General features: G+C 43.5%; 1 pseudogene; it reads left to right on the top strand.

Annotated features, from left to right (window-relative positions):
- The first annotated feature begins 1,971 nt into the window (after nt 1-1,971).
- Nucleotides 1,972-10,432, top strand: part of LOC146627535 (E3 SUMO-protein ligase KIAA1586-like) — a 55,852-nt pseudogene continuing 47,391 nt past the window's right edge.

The raw sequence follows: 10,432 nt of genomic DNA, 5'->3' as shown, positions 1-10,432 counted from the left end.
GGCTGACTGTAAAGGTTTAAGTGCTGCTGTGTAATGAAATTCTGTCTGAAACAATTGCTGGAATAAGTTAGCCGTCTAACACAGGCAGTCTCCATAATTAAGCTTATGTGGATGTCGTCAAAGACGTTTAATATTCACTTACTGTCTGAATCTTTTCGAGGTCCTCTGCTTGGAACGTTATAGGAGCAGAGGCCATCCAAGTATGAGCTTTCACTCTAAAACAAACGGCGTACAGCATCGGCGCTTGATAGTGCGTGTTCCGACAGTTGCTATACATCAGGGCTGTGATCAATACTTGAAAGAAAACTTGCCCCCTGCCTCTCCTTTGTATTCCATCGTAGTGTACCACGAGCGCCTGACCACTCGTCTGCCTTTGCTCATTATGGCCACTCAGATGGATACTGTACATCTGCCAGCCCTTGTCATTATGGATAAAAATGTCACTTCCTGAGAAACCTCTCCCCCGCTTCTGTGACAGCAGAGTATCAGTGCTTGACTGCATGTCCCTTTCTCATTATGGCCGCTCATACAGAGTTACATCAGCTGGCCAGCATCCAGCTCGTCAGCTCTATTTGTGATTAAATGACACGTTGCAGATGTGAGGTCAGTGCACAGTCAGATAGCTGCCACTTGTAAATGTCTGTTAGTACACACAGGTCAATTGGTACATTGTCAAGTGTGACTCACTTGATTTACACTAGCAGTTCACTTTGTAAGGTTTATAAATTGAGACTTACAAATGGTGCCAGAGGCTTTTAAATTTGGTTAATACATCCAGAAATGAATCTTGATAGACTCGCCCGTACTAAAGAAGAGCGCCTTGAACACTGAGGGTGGGAATTTCGGTAATCTGCCAATCCATAAGGATTCGATCTATCATACTCGATTCAGTTCAAATTTGATCCTCGGTTCATTTATTCATACGCTTCTGTTGCAAATTTTCCATTTTTAATTAAAAACAAGATGATTGCAGGAATCGTGCTAAACTTTGGGCTCCGAGGTGGTTGGGTTCAGTCATGCTGAAGGGCTGTAGTGTGTGTTAGTTCGCTCATTTCCACTGTTGGTGCTGGAGCACAGTTTTTAAATCGGTGAAGTAATATGATGTAGTACCAAATATAAGGCTCTGATAAAGCATCACTGTCATTAAACCGGCTGCTGTTTAAAGATAAAGATAAGAAATTCCGGTCTTTTGCATTTTCTTTAGCTGAACCTTCTGGACACAGTATTAGAGATGTGTTCAGGTTAATCTAGAAATGAGAGCAAAACGTTCTGAAATATTTGCCACAGGAACGATGCTACATATTCTTTTTTTCTTTGTTTTCTTTGCCATGACATCTGAAGAAAGAAAAACGTTCTCCTTGATTCTGTTTTAATCTGCAGGCGGTGGGAAAAGGTGCTATCTAATTATCAGTGTGTCTCCTTATTTACATCTTGGTGCAGTTTTAGAGAAAACAATTACACAGTCAGGTTTACATGTAATAAGACTTGCTAGTACACGCAGTTTATCTCTCCAGCCCTCTCAAAGCTTCCAAATATAGCCTGCGTTGTTTATTCTTGTGCTATTCTGGAGCCGCTGAGTAGCTGACGTTATTACACTCGAGGTTAAATCTCAGACTTCACTGGAATAATTACAGTCAATATGTCAAATTGATCCTGGTCAGTCATGTAGCTCACTTTACAGCACTGTGGAGGAGCTTTTGTGCTCGAGCGCAGTATTGCTTTTCATGTGTGCGTGCGTACGAGAGGTACGGGTCTGTTAGCGCGCTCGCTCGAGCACACAAAGATGCTATGATGTCGTTTGATTTCAGAATCAGTGCGCTGTAATCGAACGAGAAAAGGCTTCGCGCTGCCTGGCTGGAGATAAATGAATAGCATGCAGGACAGTAGCAGAGGTTGAACTGGGGTCAAACACCACTCAGACTGCACAACCTGTCACAATACAGATACCCCAGAGAAGAACAGCAAGAGACCATGAAAACAAAGGAGGGAGAAAGTCAGCTGGAAAACAGAGAGGAGAGGTCGGGTTCACAGCTTGAATTAGTGAGCAGAGGAAGGAACCCGGCAATACCGACAGAGCCCAGGTATGTAAGGACACTTATTCTCTGATATGCTTCCAATGGTTTAAAGTTCTTGTTTTATTAATTTTTAACTAGATACCTGTTTCAAAAATGACGTCCATTTTTTCCCTGTGACAGGATTCGAGTTTCAGACTTGACCTAGCAAACCTCGTTTTCTCCCATCGTATATGAAAGGGACCAGATAAAATATTATACAACTGCTATTACTGCGTCTGTTATACTTTTGATGAATATATTCATTGTTTGATTGTGCATAAGAAAAAAGCTTTTCAGGTCCGGTGTGCATAAAGTGGAGTTTAGGTCCCGTGCAGTCCTCCAAGATCCTGACTGCACCTGACTGGAAGCTGGTACTGGAGTACCTGTGGAGTACTGGAGTTCACTGTGAAGTAACTTCAAAGATAAGAAAATACAGCATGCAGTGGACACTTTTCAGTGTTTTGTTAATACTCTTTGTATGTTAGAACTTACAGAGCCCATCCCAGGAGTGCAGCGGACAGCGAATGTGCGACCGTAAATTCCTCACACCTCAAACTTTGTAGTAGTTGCTGCATGCATGTTGCAATTCCTGCAGCGCTGGGTGAAAGTTATGCCCAGTACTGCATCCAGCCTCAGCCGAACTACGACGACTGGGGCTGGAGCAATTCATCTGTTTCCTGGAGGTACAGGAAGGAGGACAATAGAGTAATGAGGAGCTAAATTTCGGGTGACTGGGGGACAGTGGGGTAGGCTACCTGAGTGTTCATCCGCTGCCAAGGCCGTAGTCACCGGAGGAGCTGCCCATTAGGAACGATTTATGCTATACCCAAACTGCATGTCCGAGGGTCAGATAGCATCCGAGTATTCACCTCCCTGCAGCTTTCCAGCATTAGACAGGCAGCTTACACCCTGTGTGAAGTTTCCAGTCTGACATTCACAGTTGTGACTGCAGAGGTGAGAAGGCAGCTACGTATCTTGACCCTTTTTCGTATGAACAACCCAATGCCACATCAGTGTGCGCGCGAAGAAGCAGCCTGCAAAGGTGCACCATTATCCTCCATTATCCCCACTTTGCCCTGATTTTTACCCTGCCTCGTGCTACGCCCAGTCAGAACGGCTTACTTCCAGGGTGGTTGGAGAGCACATCTTAAGTGCCTGTTCTGACAGACCATAACTCTGCCCTGAGACGGCGCTTGCGGGGGTGTGCGGCGTGTCACGGGGAAACCTCTGGCACTCGCTCCACTGATAACCGTGTTATTGAAGGGTGGGGACATAATTAGAGGGTGTGCCAGCGAGCACAGAATGTGGAACATCATTAACATGCTCACATTGTTGAAGTGGGGACTGTAATTAAAGGGTTCCCGCCACAGTTGGAGGGGGCTTTGATTGGCGAAGCAGAGGGACAAAGTGATTTTGCTCATTTGCTACTAGCAGCTGTAGTGACCTTCACACCAGTTGGCATCTACTACCAAGTGGTGTGTGGACGGTGTGCGTGTGTTTCTAACTGTGTGCGTGGGAGCATGTGTATCTATTTTGAATGGAAGAAGACAAAAAAGAGATACTGGGTCAATTAGACACTGGAGCCTGCAACTGAATAGAGAAGAGAAATGGGGGTCAGTGTTGGGACAGCCAATCCACTGTTCTCTATAACAAAAGGCCAGAGGAGAAAATGTCTGATAAACGAGCAGGAAAGGAAGTTATATTCAAACCCCTCAGGGCTAGAGACAGATCACAAGGCTGAACTGTGAATCATTTGCTTCTCCCTTGAGGAAGCTTTTGTAAGCACTGAATTCATGTTAAGTGATTAATCATAGTTCCTTTCCTTTCTCCTATTATTTTAACTTGTAGCACAGGAATCTGTGGACTCGTTCAGCTTTCCAGGTTAAAAGTCAGCCCAAAATTCTTAGATGGGATTCTTTAGCGTGTGAAACAAGGATTTCTGTCCACAGTGGAAGTTTCACTCAAGACTAAAAAGGCAGAAAACAATAAGATGACTCACCCAGCAGACATCCAGGGTCAGAGCTCCAGCTCTGGATGTCTGGCTGAGTTTGTTACTGCCCTGCTGGTAGGAGAGAAGATTTTGTCAAAATACATTACCTGGAGGCATAAATAAAACTTGGAAAGCACTCTCGTGCAATACATCCAGAGCTGAGCAGAGGAGAAAAACAGCAAACAAAGAAAGCCTTTTTCTACATGGACAATGTAGAAACACGGTAATTATAAAGACACTTCAGACCCTTAAAAATTTCATAAAAGCTTTTGCATCCTTTCTTTGAAAACGCTAACAAAAAAATAACGTAAATAGAGGAATTATTTTTAATGTTAGCATCATCCTATTATCCCATTCAGACGCACAATTACATCACTCAGAATTTCACAGCAAATTCCAGCTTCCAGAACAACGCGTCTTTGCACTCATGCTTTTGGGTGAGTGTGTCAAACAATCACAACTCCTGAATAGAATAAAAAAAGTATCTCTTTGCATATCTACTGTAATTGTAAGATCTGTTATGCACGACTGTTTTTGTTCCTGGTTGTTTACCTGCTTATAGCCTGTGACAGTCCACACGTGTATGAGTGCTGCAGAGCTGTCACGGTCCTCAACAAGACTTCCCTCTTTAACTGAGCTAGACCAAAGGAAAATGGTCAGTATATATACCGAGTCACTCTGGAAGTGTGACGATACAAATGCTACAAGTGGTTGAGTAAATTCTTTCCGTATTTACTGAACAGTTGATAAGTTTTCATGTTGGACAAAAAGAATCGGAGAAAGTTTTCAAGCCTCTTAAAGTGCCGATCACAAGTTATCCCTGGAAGGACAGTTGATGAACTGGTATCAGTGCCGTGGGTGCCAAACATTCCCAGATGTGCACGGGAGTGAAGGTTGGCCTGTGTGGTTCCACAAACTGCAGCACAAACTGCTGAAAACGTGTCAGAGGACACACAATGTGCTGCTGCTTGCTTTGTGTGGGAATGTTAAGCACAGTGCAGATTCCATGTTCAAAGCACCTAAACTGGCTCCAGGAGTGTCAGAAGTGCTGCATGGACTAATGGAAGGAAGCGGCTTATGCATCTGGTTTTCTTTTTTAAAAATCTGCGGATGTCGAGGTGCGAGTGCATCGTTGTCTGGGCTGACAGATGGTAAAAGAATGCACGATGGAAAGATGTAGATAACAGTAGGCAGATGGTTTAAAGTTGCGGCTGATCTGTGGAAACTGTGCCGTGCTTTTGTGATGGTTGCTCACCTGCTGTGTTGGGATTTTCAGCATCCACTGCTGATTGTGTGCAAAGCAGGAGCAGGCAGATGTACACAAAGACGTACTGGCTGCACAATGGCCATTCACACAAATGGGCAATCCCAGGACGACCATCAAAGCTCTTCAGCAAACACTAACACCATTAACACTGCCATTAGAGAGGGACAGCTGATTTATTTACCTGCAAAGGAGTTTCAGTTTGTGACAACCACCGCCATCAGGCAGCCACAGACCATCTGACAGGTGTTCATAGTGCAGTTATCTTTGCACAAAACAAACAAAGAAATCCACACTAAAGCTAATGAACTAATGAGCTAAAAGAAATGTGTGCAATCACTTTATTCTAACTGAAAGAAAAAGATCATTTACAGCAGCCTTGGGTTAAAGACAGCATGTCTGAATAACACAGATATCCACAACTCAAACCAGCCACCTTGGACTGAAAGTGGCAATTGTTGCACAAGCACGTGGAGTAAAAGGTCAGTCCCTACGCCTCACTGTATATTCAAGTGTTTGCAGTGCTTTTAGTGAGCCGGTACGCGCCGGTACTCAGTACCGCCACTTCTAAATATAGCTCTTGAGAGTACCGCCACCTCTCCATGCGCCCAGGACGTGCTTTTAGCGTACCGGTACTCTCATTTGCACATCTGTTATAATTGTTTGGCTGCGCTGCCGCTTTTCAGAGCGCCCTTCACAAGCACGCTTCCTAATTCGTCCCACCGAGAGCAGAGACTACATTACCCATACACCAATGTGTTTTACAAGTGAAAAGCGCATGCGTCGCTTTTGCCGTTGTCATGTCAACAACTCAACGTAGTCCGGAGAGTGTGTGTAAAACGCGCAAACAGCTGCTCGGTTAAAATACAAAAACAATGAACACTTAATATGCTCTCCTGGCATCAGACTCTGAGTAGTAAAAGAACAAGGTCAGAATCAGAGGACTCGCTGGCTGACACCCCACCAAGCCAGAATGATATCGCTGCAGGTCAGACGCAAGCTAATGAAAGCTGCACTAGTGCCGCAGCCGCGGACGACGGCACTTTTTGCGACGACGAGGACGAGAATGACACCATTTCTACCGACGACAACAGCCGCGTTAGCGAGCATGAGTGGCCAGAATGTTGGTCCCAAGCACAAGTCCGGTATTTCTCCACAAATTACAAGTGGCTGATCAGCAGAAATCAAAAGTTGGGTTGTAGTGTGTGTAGTCAAGTTTGTGCTCGCGTGGATATGCAGCAAGGGCAGAGAGTGTCGCAGGAGTGGAGTGGGTGCTTAATCTCGTCTTTTGGAAGGGACAAGGCTGCACAACAAAACTTACTACGAAAGAAAATAAAAGAGCACAGAGACTCAATTTATCACAAGAAAGCAGTTGAAATAAAAGAGAAGGCAACACAAAATACAATGCAAAAACACATTGAAGATATGAGAAAGGCTGACTACACTTCAACTTGCAATGTGTTTAGAACAGCTCATAAGATTGGCAAGCATGGGCGTCCCTTTACAGACATGCCAATAGATGTCCAGTTGCAAGTCTTAAATGGTGTCAAGATGGGCAGAGTTTTGCACTCTAATAACTCATGTGCAAATATACTGGATCACATTGCAGCTGAAATGAAAAAGGTAGTCAATGACATAGTGATGAATGAAAGAAAATTGTGTGTGCTCATTGATGAATCCACTACAATAAGTGGAAAGTCTGTGCTTGTCGTGTGCCTGCGGTCAGCTATTTCCAGTGAAAATCCAGACACAATATTTTTTGAACTGATTGAGCTGCAGGGGACCACAGCAAAGGACATCACTGAAGCACTGTTAGGATGTCTTCATAATAATGGCTTTGACCCTCACTACCTACAGGAACATTTGTTGGCATTTGCTTGTGATGGAGCCTCGGTGATGCTTGGGAGGAAAGCAGGAGTTGCTGCACAGCTTTGTTCCAAATTCCCTTACCTGTTTGTCTGGCATTGTTCCAATCACAGACTGGAACTGGCAGTTTGTGATGTTTTGAAGGAGGTAGGAGGAATCAACCACTTTAAAATATTCTTAGATCAGCTTTACTCCCTCTACCATGCATCACCAAAAAAACCAAAGGGAGTTAACCGAGAGTGCTCACAATGTTGGACAACATCTCCTTGTGATAGGCCGTGTTTTATCAGTGCGTTGGGTTGCTTCAAGTGAGAGAACAGTGAAAGCAGTATGGGAGAACTACCAAGCTCTGCAGGTACACTTTACAAGTGCTGCTGCTGATAGCAGCAGGGACTCAAGAGAGAGCAAAATACAAATTAGTTTATAATTTATTTTATGTACATTTTGTTTAAAAAAAAAAAATTCAATATCTTTTTGCACATTTTATTTATGTTCAGTAGCTCTTTCTAGCTCAAGCAAATCCACAAACTAATAAAATGATTTATTATTTTGTATAAGGTTGTCTGTTGACTGTTGTATATAAAACCCATTCAATATAGTTGTTGTTACCTCAGGGGAGGCGGAAAAAAAATAGAGTACCGGCACCTCTTTTGGGCCACTTAAAGCACTGAGTGTTTGTAGCTACAGTGAGTAACAGGCGACGCATTCACACATTTAGATGCTTTCTGCAAGCTAAAGTGTATTTTTGTGCACATGTGGAACTAAGAGGAAAGGAAGAGTCATGCTGTCCGTCTATGAACCATCAAAAAAAGAAGTTTCATACTGCGAGTATTCTTGTGAGACAAGAGTGTGAGAAATGCAATCAGATAGCATCACTGCCTGACACATATAGTACCACCATGCCTGTTCTGGTGTAAGAGCTCAGATGAGCAGAGCGAGATGGGAATTTGAAAAGCATATCTGGACAGCCGCGCCCTGCGCTTGATTGATTAGCCCTCGTGAAGCTATTTTCTCTACTTTCTGTCTTTATATCTACTTTCCCTTCACCGAGCACGCTTAAAGGTCAAACAAGTTTATCTGTTCTGCAGTGAAGGCTGCGGAAATGTACGCCGTTTATTTGCACATCAATGCTTTCTCACTACTTTGCTCATTTTCACTATTTCTCAGTCGATGTAACAACTTCGCATTTCCCACCTTGTCTCTGACTCTTATACAAATCTATAAACTGTAATAGACAATTTAAGGCATTTTAGAGACACTGAAATCAATGCACAATCACACACGCACAACTTTGTGTCTTTTCTATAAACAGCGAATATGATGGTGGGGGCTGTGCGCCGGTAGGATGTATTTAGCCCTATGTCACGACATCCTTTCAATAAATGTTATTATTATCATCATTACAGAATCGTGTAATCTTTAGCGTCCAAGTCAAGATGAAAGATGACGTACCAGACAGAGACACGGCGTCCTACCTGACTTGGCCCTGTCTTTGTTTTCCATTAGTCAGAGTTATAGCAGTTATGGCACCCTTTGAGAGCACTTAAAGGTGGTGATAAATACACACAACCACTGAAATAAAGCTGACGGACAATTCAGGGACAACACACACCTACATTGTCTCTGAATCATCCGGTCTAGCTCCATTCCTCCAGAACGCTCTTTATAGAAATGGCCTGTATATCATTTTTAATCTTTACAGAGGCAAAGGGTCGGCCTGAAGGTCCTCACATTAAAAGCAACTCTATCACGTGTGTGTTAACTCCACACCTGCATCCCATCTCAGGCGATTATCAGGTGGACTATTTGATCCAGCCCATCCAGCTGCTCCACGCCAGTCCGTTAGTCGTCTCACAGCGGTAACAGCTCGCCGTGTTTTTGAGCCACCTGCCCGTCTGGATCTGATCCGTTTGGATCGCCTCCGGTACCAATCACCTCTACTTTCCTGGAGCTCCCCCCGCGGACCCTCACCCCTCCGGCTCCCACGGCCCCGCTTTGACTGTAAGACTCATACTCTCCCCCACGTATGCTGCTATTTCCCCGCCCCCCAGTAACTCTCTTCCTCTTTCTGTTGCAGCCTCCCACAGTCCCGATTACTGCGTTCTTGCGTAACTCATCCCCCGGTCCCTTGGTTTTTCTAGTTTCTCGCGTGTTTTCCTTTGACCCTTCCGGGAAACCTTTAGTTGAAATAAAGTTTATTTTTCGTACTCCTGTGCGTGTTGTCTCTGCTTCTGGGTCCAGCTTGTGTACTTACCCATATGGAAAAGATATATATATATAAATCTTATAAAGTTTGTATCTGTCTTGTGTGAAACTTGTATGAAAAGCATATAAGAGTGAAAACAGATATAAGATCCCTTGAAAAATTATATAATGAAACTTGTATGTTTTGGATACTTACTAAAACAATGTATGAAAGTAATGAGAAAGTGGCCACTTTCATGAGTAATCACATATAAGTTTTTACTATTTCTTTTCCATATGGGGAACTTCGGTTCATGACACTTTTGACTCGGACTATAAGTATCATGGCCTAAGACACACAAACAGACAGCAGAAATGCCTTTGACCATATAATCAATCAACCAGAATAAATTAGCTCAGTGGGAATAAAGTAGGAAGCACGAGACGAGAGCTGTGAAACTTAAACGAGGGTTGCGGTAGCTACTGGGAAAGGATGAGACAGAGCGAGAGAGACGAGCGTGAGAAGGCTGTTTGTTAATTCTGGAGAAGGAGAATTTAGGTCCCAGCACTTCAGTGAACAAGCAATCAAAACACAGCCTCATTGTTGACATACATCATAATTATACCACAGCCTTACTCTGCATTTCCTGATATAAGAGCAATCGCAATAGAGAAAATTACACATGCACTGTTGTGATGGAGTACTTTATAATCATAGGTTATAACTGATGTTGATCTGAGTGGCTCGTTTTAAGTATATGCGAGGTTAATTTTTGTGTGCTGTGTGTGTGTAAGTGTGTATTTGTGTGCTGACATCTCTTTTGCTGTGAGAATCAAATACACGGTGTGTACTTATTAATCGAATATTTATTAGCAGTTTAAAGGCAGACGTATTCTTCCTGAATCTTTCAGTTCATACCATTTGGTCTGGGATGAGCTTTCCTTGGTTCACTAGACCACATGATCCAAATACTTATTGTCAGGGGTCTATTGAGTTATATGCACTGACACTCCCAGAATAAAAATTATAGAGCCTTAGTTGAGTGCTTTGGCAGTGCACCAGGTGATGCCCAT

Source organism: Diplotaxodon limnothrissa, linkage group LG7 (assembly GCF_057381915.1).
Source record: "Diplotaxodon limnothrissa isolate DT_005_m linkage group LG7, D_limnothrissa_male_GT1.1, whole genome shotgun sequence".
NCBI classification, from domain to species: domain Eukaryota; kingdom Metazoa; phylum Chordata; class Actinopteri; order Cichliformes; family Cichlidae; genus Diplotaxodon; species Diplotaxodon limnothrissa.
This window is presented reverse-complemented; position numbering and strand designations above follow the sequence as displayed.